Source organism: Aphelocoma coerulescens, chromosome 7 (assembly GCF_041296385.1).
Source record: "Aphelocoma coerulescens isolate FSJ_1873_10779 chromosome 7, UR_Acoe_1.0, whole genome shotgun sequence".
In the NCBI taxonomy this organism is placed as follows: domain Eukaryota; kingdom Metazoa; phylum Chordata; class Aves; order Passeriformes; family Corvidae; genus Aphelocoma; species Aphelocoma coerulescens.
In genome coordinates this window covers 36652348-36675382 of record NC_091021.1, presented here as the reverse complement: position 1 = coordinate 36675382, position 23035 = coordinate 36652348, and the positions used below count along the sequence as shown (strand labels likewise).

The 23035-nt window shown below is 41.1% G+C and overlaps 1 long non-coding RNA gene across 6 annotated transcripts in view; it reads right to left on the bottom strand.

Moving 5' to 3' along the window:
• LOC138113408 (uncharacterized) overlaps positions 1–11448 on the bottom strand; it is a 28829-nt gene extending 17381 nt beyond the window's left edge. For 2 of the 6 annotated variants that reach the window (XR_011152148.1, XR_011152151.1), the window contains exons 1-7: positions 11378–11448; positions 10982–11041; positions 6036–6207; positions 4464–4594; positions 2675–3166; positions 2391–2584; positions 1879–2038 (exon numbers count right to left, since the gene is read on the bottom strand). This is a non-coding gene — a long non-coding RNA (uncharacterized lncRNA). Of the gene's footprint in view, positions 1–1878; positions 2039–2390; positions 2585–2674; positions 3167–4463; positions 4595–6035; positions 6208–7739; positions 7824–10981; positions 11042–11209; positions 11279–11377 lie in introns of those variants that run through there. The other 4 variants (XR_011152150.1, XR_011152149.1, XR_011152147.1 and 1 more) reach the window with 4 other exon arrangements.
• Positions 11449–23035: the final 11587 nt, after the last annotated feature.

The window sequence follows — 23035 nt, the reverse complement described above, 5'->3', positions numbered from 1 at the left end:
CATCCATCATCATTTAGCCATTCACAGGGAGAGGAGGACCTCCTGCTACAGCAGATATTTTATTTCTTTTTAATACAGATTTACCACTCCCTCAGTTCATACAAAGCCAAAGTCATTCCAGACTTGCCCTGTCACACTGTTTACTCCTCATATTTTATTTATCCCTGTTTGCTCTTTACATTGGTTGCAGAGATAAACACATACAAATATTGTGATGTTCAGCAAGTTTAGTGCAACAAGAGATGGCAAAAGCCACCATGTCCCATTTAGAACACCCTGGAGAAAGAGACAACACCAGAATTCTCCTAAAGAAGAAAACCCATGTAATACAAGATTTCCTTTAATTTAAACCTTACTTTGAAGAGTAACTCTGCCAAGTTTAGAAATATTTTGAAGTGTTCCTTCACCCCATGCAGAAGTCAGGTTAAAACATGTTTAGAGTATAATTTTAGAGGTAGAAATCTCTTTTTTAGGTGTTCAACATAAAAAAAAGCTTAAGGACATAAGGGCTATGACAGAGGAAAGGACGCTTTGGGGACCCCATGGACATGCAGGGCCTGATATTTAGATCCTACTGGCACAAACAGAAGAGCCAAATCTGTTCAAATCAGTGGTGTTTGACCAGGGTTCAGAAGCAGAGTTGTGATCTACGTGTGACTTTTACTGGAAACCACAAAACTTCCCCAGAAAAGTAACCCCTGGGGGGTTTAGGCAATGCACATCTGAGCAGCAAAGGCTACTTGGTCATAATTGTGACAAAGCAAAGTGTTTCATTCTGGTTCCTGAACTGGAACAGATGACTATTTCTTCTTTTAAGGAGATGAGAGTAAAAAAGGGAGCCAATCCAATCTCTGGAAGTAAAGCCTACGATGCAACCTCAAAATAAATACACTTATTTGCATATACAAACACTAGATGTACCCACTAATATCCCTTCCTTAAACCGTGAGGAATATCACATATGCTACAGCTCACACCAACCAGAATAATGAGGGAGGTGTTGGGTTTTGATATTTTTATAAGTTCATATAACTCTACAGTCGAAGCAACTGTAGGTTCATCAGAGCTATCACATAAGAAAAAGGGACTTATCACAAATAAGTTTGTTTAATCATCAGCTGCCTTCACTTTAGTCCTTTCTCTCTGACCTGCATGTCTCGTCTGTGTTACAGTCTGTATTGCAGCCTAATCACACAGAAAGGCAAACTCTGAACAGCTACTGTCACCTCCCTCTCTCTTTTCCTTTCCCAGCAGGTTAAACGTGGAAAACGCTAAAAATCTCCTGGGAGTGCGTCTAAAAATGAAGTGTAAATAGGTACGGGAAAAAAAACCTATGAGAAAAAGTGTTATGGAAGGTGCCTGAATGGCAAAGTGCAAAGGGTGACAAGAAGAAAATTGTGATGGCACACAAAAGGCGAGGGAACAAGAAAGATGCGATACAATAGATAGCTGGTGAGAGCCTATCCACTGCCTGGTCGTTCCTGTTCCTCCCCCTCAATACCTTCATTTTTTTTGTTATGATAAAGGACATTCATGATCAGTAACAATGTTATAATGATAGTAAATGAGGGATTTAAGGTATATAAAAACCTTCAGCCAACATTAGAAAGCCACCAAGGGGGAGTTACCTTGCTCGAGGTTCTATTTAGTGATGGCTCCACTCTTTCACTGCCTGACTGCAAATCAGCATTTTTAGTGGACAATAGGCTCAGCAGTGGCCTTATGATTGCCTCTTTTCAAATGGAAATGGCTATCCTAACTCCTCTGCCAGGTTTTTCTTACTATAGCACAAATTGCAGTTTACAAGGCTCTAAGGGGAAAAAAAAAATCTTAGCTGAATATCTTTTTTTTTATTCGACAAACTGACATGTAAATTACCCTTTAAGTGCTCCACTCTAGGGCTCTGATCATCTCCTAATTGTCACAGTCAATTGTAGCCAACAGTCTCTTCAATCCCAAGCGCTTTGACAACAAGCATAAGGATCAAAGCAGAATCAGCTCCCTTCAATATCCTTCTGTTTAGGATGCTACAAAAAGCCTGAAAAAGAAAGGTGTAAGGGCATTAGTGGAGAAGGAACTGAGAGGAGAAAGTACTACAGCAGTCATTTTCTTCTTCACTACTATTATATATCCTCTATACTCTGTTATCCCATGTTCAGCATGAATACATAAACATCCCAGAGAATAAACATGGTTTAAAACCACTCGGATATATTACTACTTAAAAATAAATGCATAATACATTTCTGCTGCTTCCTGCATGCCTCCCTCCAACTTTCCCCTCGACTCTGGGAATGAATGCAGCACCAATTATTTTTTAAGCAATTTTTTTTTTCCCAACCCAGTCCTACAGTGTCTTCCAGGATGAGCTGGGCTGCAAATCAGCCTACCCCGATGGAAACCCATCCCAAGCTGCATTCATGGTGCCGGTGTGACTGAGACATGAAGCAGGTTGTTTGTGCAGCTCTGCTTTTGCTTTCTGAAGTGCCTATAGCCCAAGGTCAGGCAGAGGCTGGAGGAAAACCCTCTCATTCAGTCGGAGTCCAACTCTGAGAACAGCCAGTTTCAGTCACATCCAAAACGACTGGGAAGAAATACAAGAATAAATTCAGCAGTTCTCACAGCCTGCCCAGGGGGAAAAAATTATTTCCTATAATTCCGAATGAAGATTCACCTTTTATTGTATCCCAGACCACTTTAAATCAGCGCCACACTACATCGCTGAAATTTTTGTACTGGCTGGCTGTGTTTGATGATACGAGCTTGCTCGCTCTGCAATACACTTTCATACCCTCAGTGCCTCACAGACGCCTTGCTGGAGTCGTGTTTCCAGGGAATAAGAGTAAGGCGGAGCTATTCTGAGTCACATTTTTACTTCAAAACTTGTGCGTCTTCACAAACGTAGCAGTAACTCCCACAGAGGCTCGCAAGCAGCTTCTGCCACACGGGCTGCAGGGGAGGAATCGCACGGCTCCTGCAGGAGATGTGCTGCTGGAGTGGGTGAAAGCCTGCAGAAGACCAGGGAGGCAAGCTGGGGATGTGCCAGAAGCATCTCCAAATGGATGACCAGGTTCTGCAGGGTTAGGTAATCGGAGCCTTTGGGCTACCTTAGAGAAAGCAAGCAAGAGACTTCATCCGTTTTCCTGGAGCTGTGTCTCTCCTACTCCTGAAAAAGATACAGGTTAAATCCCTCAAGTAAAACAAAATGGGAATTTAGAGGTGAAAACCTATTTACTCCTTCATAAGAAATTAACTCACTCCTTACAGCTGTTTTTAAGGAACTTAATATTTCTTGAAGATGGTGTACTTTATCCATTGTCTCACATGACACTGAAGGAATGAGGGGATGAGACAGCTGGATGAGCTTCACAACCTGCTGCCCCCATCCTCCTTTTCACACCCACATTCTGTGCAGGAGATGAGCTGAGTCAGATTTACAGGCCAGCAGAAAACCAGACACTTGTATAACTGGACACCAAGACAAGTGTTTAAGGTAGATCTTCCTGAGCCATCACCTACATCACACTCCCCAAAGAAGACCAAAAGGTTAAAGATGCAAACAATAACCCTATTTGTACATAGAGAACACTCTGAGTTTGTAGGGAAGATACAGCAGAGATACAGCAAGTCTTCCTACAGAGCTGCCTCTTCACCCAGATGTGGGTAATACAAAGGTACAAAGACTGGTGAGAGAGTGTTTTCAATAATGAATAGGAAAAAGAAGTCAAAATTTCTCATGGGAAAGATACTCCAAAAAATTATGATTGGGAAACATCAGAAGCACTAATTTAAGTGATGTCGAAATAATATACAAGGTTAATCCAATATATAATTTAAAATAAATACAAACCCAAAATTGCAAAATTAAATTGAAACATTTGTCTTGTCAAGCTGTTTTGTTTCCATAATATCAAATGGAAATATTTTAACTCTTTCTGACCAAAAATTTCACCCAAAAAAATGCATACTCTGATGAAAAATTTCCAGCTTAGTAAGCACATTTTTCCCAACAGCAAATTTACAAATTTTTTCAGCCTTATATAAAGATCAATATCTTCTCCAGCTAAATTTTGACATGACTCCAGTTAAAACACATACAATATTTTCCTAGATATTCCAATATAAAAGGTAAGTCCCATTATTTTTTAGGAACATTATTCCAAGACACTAGGAAACCTTCCAAATTAAACCTTCCCAACGTTACCAAATTTGTGGCTGTTTAGCTCACTAAAATTAACTTGAAATATAATGATATTTTCACCTCCTTATTCACACACAAGAAACGTCACATGCCAAGAAAAACCTGCAAGGTCACCTGGATTGTAATTAACATCATTGTATTTATATTTATATTTATATTTATATTTATAGTTATATTTATAGTTATATTTATAGTTATATTTATACAACAGAGGCATTTCCTAATAATAGGAGAGCTAACACAGCCTGGACTGTTTTCTCACCTTGCTTGAAAACACATCCAAATAGTTATTCCATAAAACCATTGGTTCCAAGCTCAGTCAGGTGAGTTGCTGCTGATAGACTCCAGCGAGCTGAGTAGCACAGTAATTCTGGAAATTTTCCTTGTTTCCAGCTGGTAAACCACAATAAAAAAGATTAAAAAATGTTATTTCCCTATCAGAACATTTTTGTGAAGATAATTGCTATAGTGTCTTGCTAAGTACAGATTTCATTACCAGAAAGTAGCAGAGGGTCCATATGACAATGAATAGAAGATAAGCTCAGTGAGAGGGTTTTCCCTTAAAATAAGGGACACTTTTATGAGAAAAGTTTAAAAAAACCAGCCGTATCACAAAATATATTCTTTTTTTTCAACACATGGAACAACAGTTGAGATGTTTGATGCACTGAGCCATTTGCTGCACATGACTATTTCATTATACTCCAGAGCTGCACTTTATTCCAGGTGATTAACAACTGTCTTGCACGACTGTAATGAGGGAAAAAGTGCCACGATGTTGTTTGTGCGCTGGAGCAGCCTGCAGGAAAGTGGCTCCTCCAGCTGCCTCCCACAAGTCATGGGTCTGCTGGGGACAACAGGGCTTTCTCTGGGTGTGGTACCCCAAAAAGGGAGCACGGAATGCTGATCAGAGCTTGGGTTCTGAGAGGATTCTGGTGCCCTTTCCTACAGACTCCAACATAACCCCCCAATGTGGTTGTAAAGGAGGGGAATAATAGTGTCCATTGTGCTGCTGACATTTCTCTCAGAGGGGGTGGCTCTTCACTAAGCAGTTGTGTTTCCTTATTTAGTGCTCAGCCACAAGCATGGATTTTTGCAGCCCTTTTCTTTCTTATGTGCTTCTGGAAAGTGAAAGGATGAAAAGTTTCATTTGAGAAGCCCTGGAGACAGTCAAAGCACATGCACTGATGTGAAAGTCCGTGGCCACAGAACCACTTCAGGACTCTTGCAAGGCTCCTGATACAGCTCTTAAATTACTGATGATTAACTGATGTGCCCTGGTCATTAAATCCTTGTTCAACTCAGCCTTTCAGGCAACAAACTGTTTCCCTTGGGATACCTTGCAGGTGCTGAGTTTGCTAAGAATGTACATTAAGTCATTACTTCTGCAGCAGCCAGGGCCAGGTGAAGAGCCTTCAGAAGACCTCAGGAAGCCACAGGCTAACACCTCAGCTGGGTCTTGTTTTAAACAGCTCACATGCCCATTTTTAAGTGATTATTTCTTGCTGGTACTCAGAGTGGGTTGGTGATAACAGCTCCTCCTGTGCAAAGGCTGAGGTTCAAGCCAGCAATAACAGGACTTGTGCTAGAGGAGTCAAATCGTACACAATTCCTTGCTCTTGGGGAGGAGAGGCATTTTTTGGGTGTCTTCATAGCTCATTAGCACAGTTTCTACTGCAGTTAACTCAACTACACAGCTCCCACTCCAGCCACATCCTCCTAAGCCCAGGAAAACATTCCAAAGCTATTTTACAGAAGAGGACATAGAAGCTCTTTTAACAGTGGGATCCAAGTCTATTAAAAGCTAATGAGATGTGCTGTCCAGCGAACTCACCAAAGTCATGAAAAACTGATGTCAGAGCCAGGGCCACGCCACAGCAGCTCCCAGGGCCTAATCTGTGCTCGGGCAGTTTGGTATCACAGAGACCTGCCTGCTTTTAACTCCTGAGAGGTGACCTCCAGGCAGCTGAACACACACCGAGGACGTTGCGCTCCCTTCCAGGCTCCTGCATGACAAAATCCAGAACAAGGGCATCATTCACGGGCGCTGCCATTGGAACTGGGTTGTAAAGAGAGCTGTTTCAAATAATGACCAGAGTGTCAGAAAAATCATGTCTAACCACATGTCTGTTAAGAAGAATATTATGCAGCATTTATCAGCCCAGACAGGAGCTTGCCTCACAAAACTGGTTTCAATATAGGAGTTTAAGTATATGGCAACTGAGAGAGGGAATACAGACATTATTCTACACAGGGAGAATTTCTATCTATTACTAAGCTGCAATTTTAATTGACATTAAGCAAGCAGAACCACAAGAATAGAGCAAGTGCCCATTTCTCACAGCACATCTATCTCGTGTAGAGTTGCTCAGGGCTCATATACCACCAGTTTAGAAACATGTGTAATTGCTTATGGTCAGCATCGAACCACTGCCAGGTCACACATTAAACAGATAACCACTATTATTATAAGAGCAACTTCCTTGACCTCATATTTTGGTCTGGCTCTGAATTCCTGTACTTTACCAGTTTGGTTTGTTGCATTTTGCCAGCCTTCTGCCTCTACATGTCATTTTCTACTCCTGTAAGTGACCGGTGCACTGGAGAGCTCACTCTAAAAATGCATATTTGAGCACATGAATAGAATAAATTCAAGAAATATGATCACAGTTGCTCCTGTAATGTTTTTATAAACACAGAGTCTCTGCTTTTTTATTATAGTTAAGGTACAGTGTGTTATTTGGCAGTGGAATCTGACTTGAAAATGTAAAAGGTTCAGGCAACCACACATTTGGAAGTAGAAATCTTTCCTTAAAACAAGGCTCTGGTGTTTAAACATAGCAAAATTTCTGGAAACTTCAGTTTCTCAAAGTCTGCCAAAGCTCCAGTCACATGTAACATATTCTTGGGGCTTACATATAATGCTTCAAGTAATAAACAACATCTTGTTTAGAGCAGGATGGAAAAAAAAAAAGGGAAAACATTCATTAGGAGTCAAAGCTCTACACCAATACTGAAAACAAAACAAGTTTCTTGCACTGAAACCTCTGAATAACTTTCATAATGGATTAAAAAAGATTCAAGTACTCTTCACACCTCTAAATATTGCAGTTAAAATTGTAGGTTAAGTTCTTACAGCAATTAAATAAAATATTCTATAAAAGAAATAAAATACACTCATTGAAACGCACTCAGGTTTTCAGCAACAGAAAGAAAAGTTCTGATCATCCTCACTGGGTAACAGGATGAGTTACACACTGTACATAACTATAGGTCATCAGTAGCCCTTCAGTGCTCCCTGTACAATTCATTTATCGCACATTTTTTATTCAGGAACAAGGCTGGATTTAAAAAAAAAAGTCTCTTCCATATGAAGGCTCATCGTGCAGAATATTCACAGCTTAAATATATGCACAGTCATCTCTACTAGTCAGACACCATTTCAGGCCTCTCATCAGAATGCACATTAACAGAATGAATTTGAGATACAGAAATAGCACACCGCAGCCAGGCCTGAAGTATGGGCCCTAATACCTACCTCACTGGGATCTAGTCAGGTTTAATTAATTAATGCTTATGGAGCACTATGAGCTCCTCAGATCATCACTTCAATTCATTATCACCCCCATTTGTTTTGTGTCCCACTTCCCCCCTTAATTCAACAGTGAATTTCTTTTGGAAAGTGTTGCATTTACAGAGTAATGAACAGATGAAAGCGGTTGGAGTGATTTCACAGGAGTATAAAAGGGAGCAGGACTCCTTCTCCTTCCTTCCTGCTGGAGTCATTTAGCATCAGGTCTGAGAGGAGCATGAAGCTTCAGGGTGTGTAACGTTCTTCTAGAAGTCACCCCTGACCAAAACTGTGTCAAAATGTACCGGAAAATGATGAATGTAAGGATTTAACATTAAAACAATTGGGTTTAGTCTGGGAAACCTCTCTACTTGCATTTATATTAAAGATGGGCATGAGCCACAATGCTCAAAGGGGTGTGGATGCAGGCACTTGGTTCTTCCCTCATCTCTAATAATTATTAGATACATTGGATGGAAATAGTTGGAAAGAAAATCAATACGAGAATGAATCAAGAAAATTAATGGCAATTTCAAATACTTGCAAGTATAGGATTTCACTCAAGGCCAAGACAAGATAAAATTAGTAGTCTGTATTAAAAGAAAACAAAATACAGTTTGATCAAACTTCTATTCAGTGGAATCTTCTTTAAGGACTTCAGATTTTGGCATTAAATAATTTGGGTTACACAACTTAACAGGGGAAAAAAAAGAAAGATTATTTGGTGAACCTCCAAGGCTGCTATAGACTTTCCAAAGAGAAACCAGATTAAGACAAAAAAATTACTGGTGGAAGAAAAGCTGATAAAGAAGACTTGAATTTGATAATGGAGGAATTTAATTATTCAGGTATTGATTGCTATGATAACTCTGTGGAAGCTAACAAAGTTTGTTTGTAGCTGCAATGCTATTAGTCCAGCAACTGAGCCCTGTGCTTGGAGCTGGGCATGTGTGCTGTTATAAAATTAATTTTAATTATAAAATTTAACTTTAATCACATTTCATGTCAATATAAGTTTAAAAGTTAATGATAGAGAGTTCAAACTTCACTATGATAAAGATCCTCATAAATTTAAAGGATAGATCAATGGAAAACATTCTTATCAAGAAAAGCTTGGGAGACCCACAAAGTGAATAGACTTGGGTCAAAAGAACTGTTGAAGTCCACATATGCTCTTACTGTTCATTTAAAGAGAAAATCTTACTAAAAACAAAAGAATTGATACATCCAATGGTGAGGGAAAATGTGACAATAATGAACAAAAGTGGCAATTGGAGAGTATTGAACCAGGGAAAAGGAGATATGCTTTAGGGGGGGGTGTTTTGTGGTTATTCCAATTTAAAAATTCTTCCTACTGGACTTCAAAGTTGGGACCTCATCTTTCAGGACTCGCAAATACAGTTTCTCATTTAGTTGTTTTTGTTGCTGACACAACAAACCAGGAGCTTTGCTGTTTATAAATGGAATCGGCCTTGTGCAGAGAGCAGTCCCCAGTTCCCTGTGCTGTACACATAAACACTGGGATTTAAGCAATATACCTGTGAGCAGGTACTTAAAATCCAGTCCTCTCCCAGGATGGAGGAGTTCTCCCCTAGCAAGAGGAGTGGGCAGCAACCCCAAAGCTGTTGAAGGTGAGATCTCCTTGGTTTAGGTTTCCTTCAGAGCAATGTTGAAGCTGACTGGGTTTTCCATGTGCTGGACACACATTTCCACCACCAGCTTAGGTGAAAACAAGCCCTAGTGGCTGATCCTGAGCATTTTACAACACAGCAGCCTTCTCCTCTGCCACTGGGAGAGGTGTCTGTCCCTGCTGGGGTGCAGGTTAAGGACCACCACAGGATTTGGCACATTCCCAGGCTGCTGTGTGATGCATGTATCACAAGTGAGAGTCTGCACCCTCCCAAAACCCTTCCTGGCTCAACTGAATGTTGTTTTGCCTGGCTCTGCCCTTGCATTGCACAGAAAGCTCCACTCAGATCCAGTTGCCATCCCATGTTTTTGCCACAGGTGAGTTTAGGGTCCCAGGTGGTTCAAAATCTTTCCTATCAGACTTGCTTTCTCATTGAGTCAAAAAAAAGATTAATTCTTTAATGAAAAAAATCATCACCTTTCAGAGGAAAACCCAATTTTAATTAAAAAACCAAAAATAAATTGGAAAAAAAAACCTAAGGTTTTGATTTTCCATGAAAAATGTTTCTGTTTGGAACCATAACCACAATGGTTTTTCCTCACCATGATTTTTAAAGCAGACTATAATTCAGGCAGAATATCAGCTAACTTCAGCAGGGAGGATGTGGCACCCAAGTTACAGCTCCTTTTAAACAGTTAAAGTTAGAAATAGATTATTCAAACACCATTTGTTTTAGTCTTAAATTTTTCATTTGGTTTCAACTCAAAGGGAGGGACTGTTTCCTGTATAAAATGTTAGCTTTCTGATATTAAAATCAATCTAAGCATGAATCTAATATTAATCAACCACTTACTGTATTTACCAGAAATTGCCAGGTTCATCATTGTAATAGAAAGATCTGCAGATGGGAACAGAAAGCTGGGAAGGAGAGTAAACATCCTAAAATAGTGAAATAATGGAAAAATAAAGCAGAAGAAACTGCTAATCCAAAACAAAATATTACATACTACATAAAATTTAGAATTATGAATGAACAATTTAGCATGAAGAATTATTTTTGCAGCAGCAAATAAAAATATACTTCTTAAGCCAAAGAAATCCATAAGAAATGTGGGTAGAGACCTGTAATAAATCAGAAATGTTAAGAAGCATCCCAACAGTCATTTTGATCTCTTGGCACTGATGTAAAGTAAGCACAGTGCATAAGGGTTAACTCCTCAGCTCACATAAATCAAGTTAACACCATTTAAGTTAGCAAAACGTATTCAAAGTCAAATTCATTTACTCCAGCCAAAGATCTGTCCCTAACTCTATCCTTTGCATTTTATACTGCATTAACAATTTTAACATATTCAGCTTTAAAGCCCAATATACTTCAATATAATCTCCATTACATACTCACACTTTTATGTACACATGCATATGCAGAGGAATATATACATATAAAATTATTTTAACTTATAATATAAACAAATTAACATAACACAATTTGTAGCTATGAAAAACAGAATAGGAACAGTTTTGCCGGGTTTAGTGAGGAAACACACTGAAAATCCTAATTTGAGTAGAGTCAACCAACCTGGATTTATGAGCAGGAAACCTTGCTCAAATAATTTGTTGGAATTTTTCAAAGCTATCCCTGCCAAGGTAGACAAGAAAAATACTGTGGATGGTACACAATATGCCTAGACTTTCAAAAGAGAGTTTGATAAGATCCTACACTGGAGATTACCAGCAAGGTACAGAGCCACTGCATAAATGATAACAAACTTTAATGAACTGATAAGAGTCTGCAAACAGCATTCACCGAGTGACTTAGAGATTGGCAGTCAATACAGGGTAGTGCCTCGGTCAGGTTAGGAGCTTGTCTGGCCTCTAATCTATGTAAAAGAATTAGATCAGAATATCAAAGGTAACATATCAAATCGTGCCGGGGACATGAAAGTGACAGGGGCTGTAGCAGCGATTGTCTCACTCGGGCTATAAATGCGAGATCCAGATCAGCAGCAACTGCAGCATCAGCAGCACCGGGATCGCACCGCTGTGCCGGAGCCCGCAGCTGAGAGAGCAAAGTAAACAGGTTTTTCTCATGCAGGGCCAAATGTGAAAACAAGCTCCACGTGGGCATCGGGGTGGGAAGAAATTGGTGGAGGGTGTAATGGAAAGGGCAGAGGGAAATCCAGGTGCTGCTTGGAGAGAAGGGAAGAGCTTAGGGAGCAACTGGAATTACAGCAAAAGGGAAGGAATAGATAAGAGGATGCTTTGAGTCTTTTAATCCTTAGGAGATGGGGAGTTTAGAGGAGATTAAAATCTTCTGAAATTAAAAAAAAAAGAAAAGCCAATTTTTCCTATCCCAATTTAATAGGTAAGTGTTTGGGTAAAACTTTCTATTCCAGGAATATGATTATGATTTGCTGTCAGGATGACAAAATCAATCCTGGGTCCCTTGAACCCAAGTCCCACATAGTTTTGGAGCCCTGCAGTCCCTGTCTGCCCCAAGGGTGGCAGATCTGGCCAGAAAAGCTCAGCACAACCAGCAGACCAGGGGACGGGACAAAAGCCTCAGTGTTCATTTCTGTGCTGCCACAACTCAGGGCAGCGTTGGAGGAGCTCGACAGACCTCCTGATGTTTTTTCAGAAGCACCAAAGAGATTATAGCTCCTAAATCCTATTTACAAGAGGGTCTCCTCCCCGGAAAACACAGTTTGCAGTGAATTTCAGTGGTGACTGAAAAAGAGATTTTGGGGGCCCTGGACCTCACTCCCAGTACAATTTTTTACACAGCCAATTGACCAGGTCCATGAAATAAGCTGCCACAGAGGCAAAAAAATCCAAGAAGAGGACTTGAGTCCAGTGGATAGGTCCTTCACCTGACAGAAGGATATGTCCTCCAATAAATTTTGATGAAAAAATGAAATGAAAAAATTCCTGAACAAGGCCAAACAGACACACTCCAGCATCTGAGGTTAACTAAAGAGTTTTCAGTTTCATTTTGTCCTCTGAAAACTACACAGAATTTCACCAGGTATTTAAATTAAACCAGCAGCAGCTAAGAATGGGTTCTGCTCCTACAGCTTTCCTACTTTTATCAGCTTTTACATCCACATTTCTTCAAACAACTTGCCCAGCATTAGATCCAAATTCTGTTGGCTTTATTGCCACATCTACTTCACTCATTTTAATGGATCTTGTTTCAACAGCTAGACTGAAAATGTTTGGCCTCATGAGGATTTATTGTAACTGTACAAAAATTAAAATTTCAGCTTATTATCACACACATTTTACCAATTATTCCTTTATTGCCTTTATGGAAGGATTATCACAAAAAGCAGTCTGATGTTGTGGTAGTCACTACACTAACTCCCACTTTTTCAAACCTGTATCTTTAAAAAAGTGATTAAAAAAAATCAAGAGATTTTAAGCTGTGGGTGTCCAAGAGATGCCATTAGAAATTTTTTTTACATCCTTCATTGCCTTTGTCCAGGCCTAAAGTGGCATTTTTGATTTCTCTCTGGATCACCAGCTCCCTGTAAGGTTGGATTCATCCCTCAAAATTCAAAGGTAAAATGTTTTTTAGGCTTTTGCAGGGGTTTTTTATCACTGTGGATCCTGGATATAAACCTGAACCTTTCTGTGGCTCTCAGATACTGTTTACTGATTAAGTTTTTTAACCAGCTGCATGCACATGTTTTCATTTCTGTCATAACTGTTTCTTCACCTGCCTGAAACCAAGAGATTTCTAATTTTTCTTCCGTTTCCAAGTTTCTCAAAGTTCCCTGTCCACCCAGTACTGCCATCGTAGTTCCTGAATAAAACCTCAGTGTTTCTCAACAGGGCACAGAATTTCTTCCCCTAAATAACCTCTGCTAGCAGTGCCTCTTTTCTCAGGGGAAAAATCTCTAAATAAATAAATAAATCGAACTTTCTATCCATCGTAAAAGCAAGTTGCTTTCCTCAGCAAGAGGACATGGTTAGATATCAGAAGCAATTGTTAATATATTGGTTTTCTGGCATTTCAATGCACTTAAACAAGAATTTTAAGAGTTTTTTCTTGATCCTGCATTACAGTGATCTACTTTGCCTACTTCCCACTTCATGCTTCACACAAAATGTTTTTATTTCACCAGCCTATTGATCTTTGAAATTTGAAAATCACTCAGGTTTGTCTGTGACTTGTGTTTCTTTCCCCATGGTTTGTGTTGAGAGCTTTAATGACATTCTCCTTTGAGTTGCCTCAGAGGAAAGGAAAGACCCAGGTTTTTTCACATGTCTGAGGAAGCATCTGTATGCTAATTCCCTCTCAACTTTGCAAGCAGAAAATTTAAAGGGAGATGGTTTTTAGCAAACGAAGACCAGTTAGCAGTTAGAAATCTTTGTAATGGTACCAGTTTCTTGGGAGTTTTTTTTCCTCCCACCAGCCTTCAAGGCTGTTTCTTGACTTTACAAGATCATTATAAGTTAATACTTGACTCCCAGACGTCCTGCTCCACCTTAAAAATTGTACTGAATCTGTCAAACATCAATTTTGAATCAATGCCAATTCAGTATAAATAAAGTGTGATATGGACACTCCAGCAAAGGATTGCCTGCAAATCAAAAGGGCTCTTATCACACAAGGAACATGATAGATTTTTCTCCAGTAATTCCAATTCTGATCACCTTTTCCAGAGAGTAAGTTTAGTGACTGAAATAAGAATAAGACATGAAGCAATTGTTGTTTCTGGCTGTTAAAGATGCTACATATAAACGAAGGCTGAGCCTAACCATTTTTCAAAAAGACCTAAACACTAATATTTTCATAATTAGGATGAGTGCTGAGGTAATGGTTGTATCCGGTGAGTTTAGAAAGTGAAAAACCCCAGATTATGCCAATTAAAAATGAAAGGTCTAAGAATAAACAGTGAATTCTTGCAGAGGGATCCAATTCACAGCGTAGTAGGCATTATGTCAAATAAAACCACAGAGTGAACTGAAGTATTAATGAACAGAAGAGATAGCCAGACATGTTTACACAGGCAGACAGGGCTGGAGGATATATTGACAACGTGGGGAGGTGTGTTGTAATAAACTTGAAGGGGGACAGACTTGTTGGGCCAAGTGTCCCTTTCCTGTCCAGGAATTCCTCATGTCCTTATTACCCTTTCAACTCTGGACAGCTGCAATATTAAAATCTGGCTCATATCTTAAGGAAATTGAGTTTAATGTCCTTAATTTAGTCCCCAGTCCGCATATATCCATATCACAAAACAATCATGCAGTTTGGCTCGACGGACAGCGGCTGCTGAGGGAGGAGGCCCATCCTGGAACAGCAGGGCTGTTGCAAGGCAGGCCCAAGGCCTCTGTAAAGCAATACATGCACTGTACATTCACACTTGTGAGAAACCATCTCATTTCCACTTCTTTCTTTTTCTGGTACCTTTTGCACACAGAGTTTTAATTACCAAAGCCGTTGTCACATTCCGGTATCATGGCAGGGGCCAAGCTGGACAAGAGCAGAGGTGGTCTCTTGGTTTTCTCATGTTTGCTTCAGCTGTAAGTGCAGCCTCAACAAGGAGCTTGATTCAGCACATCTCACTTCTCTCTGAAGCACAGAGGAGGGCTGCAGGGTTAGGTGCTGCATCCATAGATTACATAGCAGGGAAAACATGAGTGGCATATTTTGGTCCTGGGGATTGATATGCAACACTCCGAACACCGAAGTCAACTGCTAAATAATCTGGAGTCAGAAAGGGGCAGAGCAGCTGTGGAGGGGGAAGAAAAAAATGTGAAGGGGATAAAAATTAATCATCAGAAGAGTGTTATGTTTTATGTTAGTAAATCATGTTAACTAATTGATTACGTCATATCTCAAGCCAGGCTTCTGATTTGAAGTCTTCAGGAATCGGTGGGCAGGGATGTAAAAGGCACTTGTTCTCCTCATCTGGAAAACATCTATGTTGCTCATTTTCCAACATTAGAGGTTTTTTCTCTGTGTTTTCCTTTCAGAATATTTTTATGCCTTTGTGATGATTTTCTTCTGATCTGTTTGCTTACCAACATAAGTGGCATAAAATAGTGTAAAGATACTTGAAGAGTATTGACATAAATGTCAGTGTACTGGGTGCATTTTGGGATGGAGAGAGGGGTGTAAGATGGAGGATAAGTGTGTCAGCTCACGGCAGACACAGCTGATTTGTAAATAACAAAATTGTAGGATTTATTCCTTTTGATGCACTACACTTTTATTAAAAGAAAATCCCCTGGAAACCTCTGTAAATGGCACTAAACATATAATTAGACTTAGCTTTTTTCACTCTCTGCTTATTTAAGTGCTCCATAACTTCAGCGGTGATTCAGTAACAACTGATTTTATAGAAACATCTGACAATGAGAACAAATATTTGCAGTGTTTTCAGTCTCTGCTCTGTATTTCTCCCTACGAGGCAGAGCTTGCCTTCCTTGTGCACGGATCAGTGTTGCTTTCCCTGCTGCTCCCACCTCCAAACAGATCCACTTTCCAACACTAAATATCAGATGTGGCTTTTTACCCCTCTCTTCCTACCTCTGAAGTGCCACCCCACAAATTCTCGTCTCCAAATTCCAGGCACAGACCTCCCAAAAATGAGTGCCACCACCAGGCAGGCTTCGACATAGGCAAAGTCGTGGTGGCCAGGCACAGCTGGTGGGTGGTGGTGGTGGCACGGGAGCTCTCCCAGGCACTCATAGCAGCCCAACCCCGACTTCCAGAATTATTCCAGAGACCATTTTACCTCCTCCCTAGCCCAAAATTTAGGAAGTCAGATCCATTTGTGGTAGGCCCATTGGCAGGTGGATCCACTGACATGCAGACCCTCTTGGTGAACATCAAACAGTATTCCCCCATTCTTCCTGGTGCTTTTTTTGGACCCATTTCCAACCTGTCAGAACAAAGGAAAAGAATACAGACACTTCTGAATTTAAAAAAAAAAAAAAAAAAAACAAACATAAAAAAAGTTAAATATAGCCATTTTTAGAGGGTTTCAGGTTGAAGGTTGCTTGTCAGAATCCAAGAAGAGAGCAGCAGTTGTTCTGACACTGTGGTTTTCACATCCTTGTCAGAGATTTGAAGCAGGATAGCTGATGTGTGTTAAAAAGGGATGGGAAGGTTTAAAATAGTTTAGATGCTGCCTGGAGCAAGTTTGAAAAGATATAGTAAGGAGCATTGGTAGGAGTGTACGTGCACCTAAAACCACCCGTGGGGGGAAACAACTTGTCCAGATGCTGGTACCTTTAATGCAATTCTGACCTGGAACACCTCAAATGACCCAGAGAGGCATCAGCAAGTTTCCCAAGAAACATTTTTAAAACATAAATCGGGGAGGGAGTGACAACATGGAGAATACTTTCATTGCAAGGGAAAAGAAAAAAAATCTCTCTCCGGTTTTTGACAGCTCTAATAACCCAGAGTCTAAGATTTGGGCTTGGAAAGGGGCCAGTTGGCCAAGCCTCTATCCACAGACAGGCTGGAGATGATGCTGATAGTCAGAGGGAAGGAAACAGAAGACCTGGCAAGTCCGATGCCACCCCTGACGAAGGGGATGTCTGCCAGCTCCTGGGTAAATCTGCAGTTTAGGTGTGCAGCAGTCGCTGGATTCTGCCTCTGCTTCTCCTGGAATCTGATCCAGTCGGCAGCCACCCGCAGAACGGCAGCAGTTTCCCAGACATTGGGCAATTCTGTACACAAGGAATTTCTTTGGAAACTATGTTGCAGCGGCTAATGGTTTCAAATCATTTGGGATTTTCTAAATATCTTTGTAACCCTTGTGTTTCGGTAGATTTTAAAATATCCAGCTAATCTCCTGAAGTCGTGGAAAGAAAAACATGTTTTCCCCAGGGCAGTGATAAGAAATAATTGGGGCAATCGACTGACTCTGAAACTTTCGGATGGACATCAAAATGTCAGCTTTGCACCCAGATTCTTTGCTGCTAATTTCACCTCTATTAACTTAATCAGGAGTCAGTGGGAAAAGTCGGGTGTCACTAAGAAAACCAGGGAAAAGGAAATTTGATCTAGTCCCAAACAGGTAGCACAGGGGCTACTGTGTAACTGTAAGATTTGTATTCACCATTCAGCCTTAAAGCCAAACAAAAAAAATCTCCATGTTAATAAATCTAAAGTTGTCCATTGATCTCATGAAGGTACGACAATATCTGAGGGGCTTCAGATGATGTTCTTGATGCCCCATCTCTGGAAGTGTCCAAGGCCAGGTTGGACAGGGCTTGGAGCAACCTGGGATAGTAGAAGTTGTCCCTGCCCGTGGCAGGGCATGGAATGGGATGAGCTTTAAGGTTCCTTCCCACTCAAATCATTCTGGGATTCTCAGCCTTCACCCCAGAACTGCTGCTGGGTGACCACAACCCCATAAGGGATGTCCCCCTTTACAAGGAATTGTGGGAGAATCTCAGGGATGTTTGCTTTCTCTCCTGCTTTTAGAACCAAACCAGCAGACGTTTAACCCCAGCTCCCACCTCATCCTTTTGCAGAGAAGTCACTGCCATTGCCATCACCCTGATGGCCAAAGCAGTGGCAGTTTTGGCCACTGGGCTCAGAGCTCGGCCCTTGCATGTGACAAGGATTGCTCAAGTTTACCACTCTTGCTCTTACAAATTCAACCCCTCCTAGGAAAAAAAAAAAAAAAAAGAAAAAAAAAGAAAGAAAAAAAGATTCTGTTATCACTGAGCAAATGCAACTGCTAAACATCCTATTCAGTATAACTTCAGCCTGTTCTGAGAACTGCATTTCACAGTTTCTCTATGCAGTATCTGTCTGTCAGATATTGCCCACTACATTACCATAGTCTATATAATATACTTCCACCATAAAATATATATATATATCTTTATTTTTAGGCGTATTTGTTACTACCTGGTGTGAAAGAAAAAAAGATGTTAAAAGCTTTTATTTTCATTTTACATTGCAAATGTCCTATGTTCCTTGTATTAATGGCACTAAGGAAATTCAAACACTGTGATGAATTTTTGCCTCCGTTTTGGTGTAATTTCTCTAACCTGCTAAATATAAATAGTGCATTAATTTTAGATATTTCTAGAGCAACCATCACCTTAGTTGTTCAGTATGACATCAAGGAACCAACAGGTTATACACAGAATATTTGGGCTCCCTGCTCATTTAAAGGTGCCACTAAACAAAATTCTCTAAATTTTTAATTTCTTAATAAATTCTCACAGAAGAGAAGGCAACTCCTTGGGAGCCAGGCGGGCGGTATTGCTGTAACAATTAACCCATGGCCAGAAGCAGTGGAGCAAAGGCCACTTCTTTCATACCTTTATTTAATTTTTCTACCTTTTGGGTTCTGGTTTTGTCCAGCTGCCCCTTCCTCCTTTCTGTTCCCTCTGTGGCTGAGCTGTGCTCACACCAACCCAGCGCCGAGCGGGGTTGCACAACAAGCACCATCCCTTGCACCCCTTTGCTGACCAACTTATAACTGACCTGCACTTCTGTTGTTCCTTTTACCACCACCAGCTCACTACGAGGCAGGGTATTGAGGGCTATGATTTAGGCATATTAAAATATATCAAGGAAATACTGATGTTGGCTCACTGGGAGGATGCAGTAAAAATTTATATTAAAAGTTCTTGATGCTTTAAACACCTCAGATTAAAATAACCTTTGATCTCCTCACCAAGTGTCATATAAACAAGGCAGGAACATTGAGTATCTGAGGTACTTCTTTATGGTTTCCTAGCTTAACCCCACAGGGGTTTAGGTAATGTGTGCATTGCAGGGGACCTCGCCTATGTATATAAGAAAATGAGGCCTAAATGTGCTCATATCCAGAGGACCCACCACCTTATTAATGCATATATGTCATGCATAGATTATTAACAGCTTCATAACTAGATAGGAACTTGCATTTCAATAAACATACTTTTACAAGTGCAAAGAAAAAAAGTTTTGCATTAGGATGTTACTTACTTCGTGTCTTTGTCCTGGGAGAATGCAACTAAAGAAACCACATTTAAAATCAGACATTAGATATGCAAATATGTGTTCAGATCAGAGATACGAAAATTATTCAAATGATTAATTATTCATCATAAAAATGTCAATTAATAATTCTGAAGCATAATAGGCATCTTTCTAATGCATCTTTATTTTTCAAGCCTAAATACTGTTGAATCTGTGTTCAATTGCATTCTAACAAGTTTTTAAAAATTCAACAAAGTAAACAACCAACTATAAACAAAAGTGAGCCGTGAATTTTAATCACTGACAACTGAGCCAAGAAGTGTGGCCAAACTTCAGCATTGATCCCACAAGAGAAGGAAAAGCATCTCCAGCTCACAGTGTGGGACAGTGGATGGTGGATGCTCATCCCTCACTGCTCTCTGCCCAATGAGAGAAGAAATTTTGGGACCTGTGGATGTTGTTCCCCTGCTGCAGATGCACAGACAGATACCGTGAACAGCAGCTGAACGTCTCCAGGCCATCAGAAGTGGCTTTATAAATGACAAAATTAACAAAAATATATGGGGATATTCACTTTTAATGTTCAGGGACTCACACAAGATCAAATATTACAATGATCTGCTGGTTAGAAATGCCCAGGGATAGATAAATTAAAGCCAGACAATCTTTTCCCTTGCTTTTGGCTCGTATCCTATCCCTACATGGGTTTTCCGCAGAGGAACTTAAAAACTTTGGGAATGTTGATTCAAAAGGTTTCTTCCCAAATACCTCATCAGCGGGTGGGGGGAGAGTCATTCCCTGACCCTTTCTTCCTCTCCTCTGTGCCCTCTCCTCCATGTGGAAATTGGAAAAAAAAATAAAGGCTGTGCTTTCTAAATCTTAGTTTATAGGGACACCTGTATCGAGCAAAAGTATCCAGCAGCATCTTGGGCCCACATGGGGCCTTCCCTGCTCACAAAAAATTATTCCAGCCTGTCTTATCCTCTACTACCACAGGTGACTGCAGAAAATAATACCCCCTGGCATTTTTTTTTGTTTGATTTGGGGGTTTTTTTGCAACCTCAGAATTTTTTCTCAAGGCAAGGACATCTTCTACACCCCAGAGATCGGAGCATGAGAAGCAGCCAGAACCCACAGGGATCCCAAATCTTTCAGGAGCAGCTCCTCAGAGGAGCAGGGCTGTGGGGAGGGAAGGATGCTCTCCCCAGGCTTGGCTGCAAGTGGGCACATCTCATCTGGGTCTCCTACATGGGGATGTTTAATCCCTGAGGTAGGAAGGGCTCCACACTTTGGGGAAAATAGTAGAGAGTTCTGGCTACAAAAGACATGAAGGAACAGCCTCAGAGCAGCTGAAGTGTATTTAGAGGTGTTAAGCCTCTGTCTTCACCAGCCTCTAAAATGTAGTCAAAACTCATCAGCCAGAACATCTTTGCTGCTATTCCCTCAGTTTTCCTCCTTCCACGTGGTGGGCAGGAAAACACAGTCCCCGTTACTCATCCTCCACCAGGGAAAAAGCAACACATCAAAATAAATAAGGCTTGAATCATCCCCCCAGCCCATGCCACCAGGTCCCCACAAAGCCACCATGGCAGGAGGTCTCAGCAGAAGGCTCAGGTCCTCCAGGGCCTGTGCCCCAAAGACCTCCTTGGTAGCTGGTCACCTCCCCTCTCAGTCAGAGCTGGGTGCCTGGGGATCTCAGGAGGGGTCTCTCCCTGCACAACCCATTTCTCATGGCAGGGTTTGTCCCTGGCAGAAGGATTTGCCCCTGTCTGGTCCCACAGATCCACACAGGGATGGGAACATAGGGTTATCTCTGAGGGGCTTATCTTCATCACAATAGGTTTTGGTGGACAAAGGAAACTCATTGAGGAGCTGGAGCCAAGAGGGCTTCTCCTGTGTCTTAAACCAGGCAGGTTTGCATCAGGATCAGGCCACCCTCATCTCAACTCGCTGAATTTCCATGTAGGAAAACCTACGGAAAAGAGGAAAAACCCACACTCAGAGAACTGCCCTTAAAAGCACCTCCAAGCCACAGTGCTGGGAGCTGTACACAAGGAAGGAGCTGGAGTTTGTGAGGGTATTTTGTCTCTGTTTGCTTTTAAACTGATGGGGTGGGGGGGATAGGATGTGCAAAAGTTTTAAAATAGAGCAGGGAATAGGATGTGCAAAAGTTTTAAAATAGAGCAGGGAATAGGATGTGCATGGGGATGCTGATGGAGCAGGGACTGGGATCCGGGCTGCCAGCACCACCCCAATAAAGCAGGATCTATAGCCTCTCATTATTTCCATCTCCTAAAGAAGCTGCACACCCGTTATTAGTTCAGAGCCGGGCAGGAAATCATCGCCTGGATTAAGGTTAAATTCCATCTCAGAAAGGCTTAGCTGATTGCTAAATGTTTATGTCCAGTGTCCAAAAATTAAAAATAAAAAAAAAAAAAAACCAACAAGCACCTCCACATCTCACATTAAAATAACATCTAATAACGTTGGGTGCTGTGTCAGTCCTGCAAAGATCCGAGCAGTTTTATCACTCCGATGCAAACCCTGCTGAGGCATTTCAGAGCTGGGGAAAATGTGAGATTGAGGGCTGAAAGAACAGCCAGCAAAATTATGAATAGGGATTATCTGACAATGCCGACACATTTCTTAAAGCCCTTGAGCATCATCACACGCTCTGAGGGTTTGTTTTTCAGCGTGGCTGCAGATAAATATATTTTATTGATACACCATCGACAGCACTCCTGCCTATTGCGAGTCAGGCTTCAGCCTCTTGTAATCTCCAGTTCATCCCCTCGTTTTGTAATCTGGAAATGTAGGAACAATATGTAAGGAGTTTGTAAGGGGATTAATTTATTTTGAGAACTTGTTGGTTGGTTTTTAGGTTTTCTCCTTTTTCTCCTAGAAAACGTGGGTGAGTGGAAATCGAGCAAGTCAGTAATTAGCATTCACTTTTTTCTTTTTCTTTCTTTTTATCATATGCATCTAAATTCAGTTTAGCTCTTTAAGGAATTGCCAGACTGCCCTTGATTTATAGGCAGTGCCTTCTGGATCTGAGAGGATCTAATTCAAACTAATAATACTTGAATCTGATTTCAGGATATTTGCACTGTGCTATATATTTCTTTAAGATATCATCATTCTGTGTGTCTGTGTGTGATATGTCCCTGTGTAAACAGGTACTTTTAGGCATGGAGAAGTCATGCATCCTGCAGGAAAATCATGTTGGCATTCAGAGAATAGTGGCAAGAAAACTTTTAACAAAGCCATGGTGACTCATGGAGGGGGGAAAAAATAGAAATAGAAATAAAAATAAAAATAAGAAATAAAAATGAAAATAATAATTAAAAATTTTAGGGCAGCTTGTTCCCACCTTTGCCTAGTTGGGGATTGCAGCGGCAGCAGACAGCCAGAGCCTGCCTCTCCCTCCCCACTCCGCCTGCAGCTCGGGGTTGAGGAGGGGGACACCCGGAGGTGCCACTTCCCAGCCCGGGAGGGGATTTGGATGCCCCTACCCGGAGCCTCCCCGTGCGCTGCCTCCCCCGCATCTCACAGGGGCACCCACTCCCGTCTAAGAGATGACCAAAAATATTCCCAGGCAGATCTCGGTGGCTCTGATGAGCTGCAAAGACAACCTGCGGGGGGGCGAGGGGGGGTCCCTTCCTTCCTTTGCGATGCTGAGCCGTC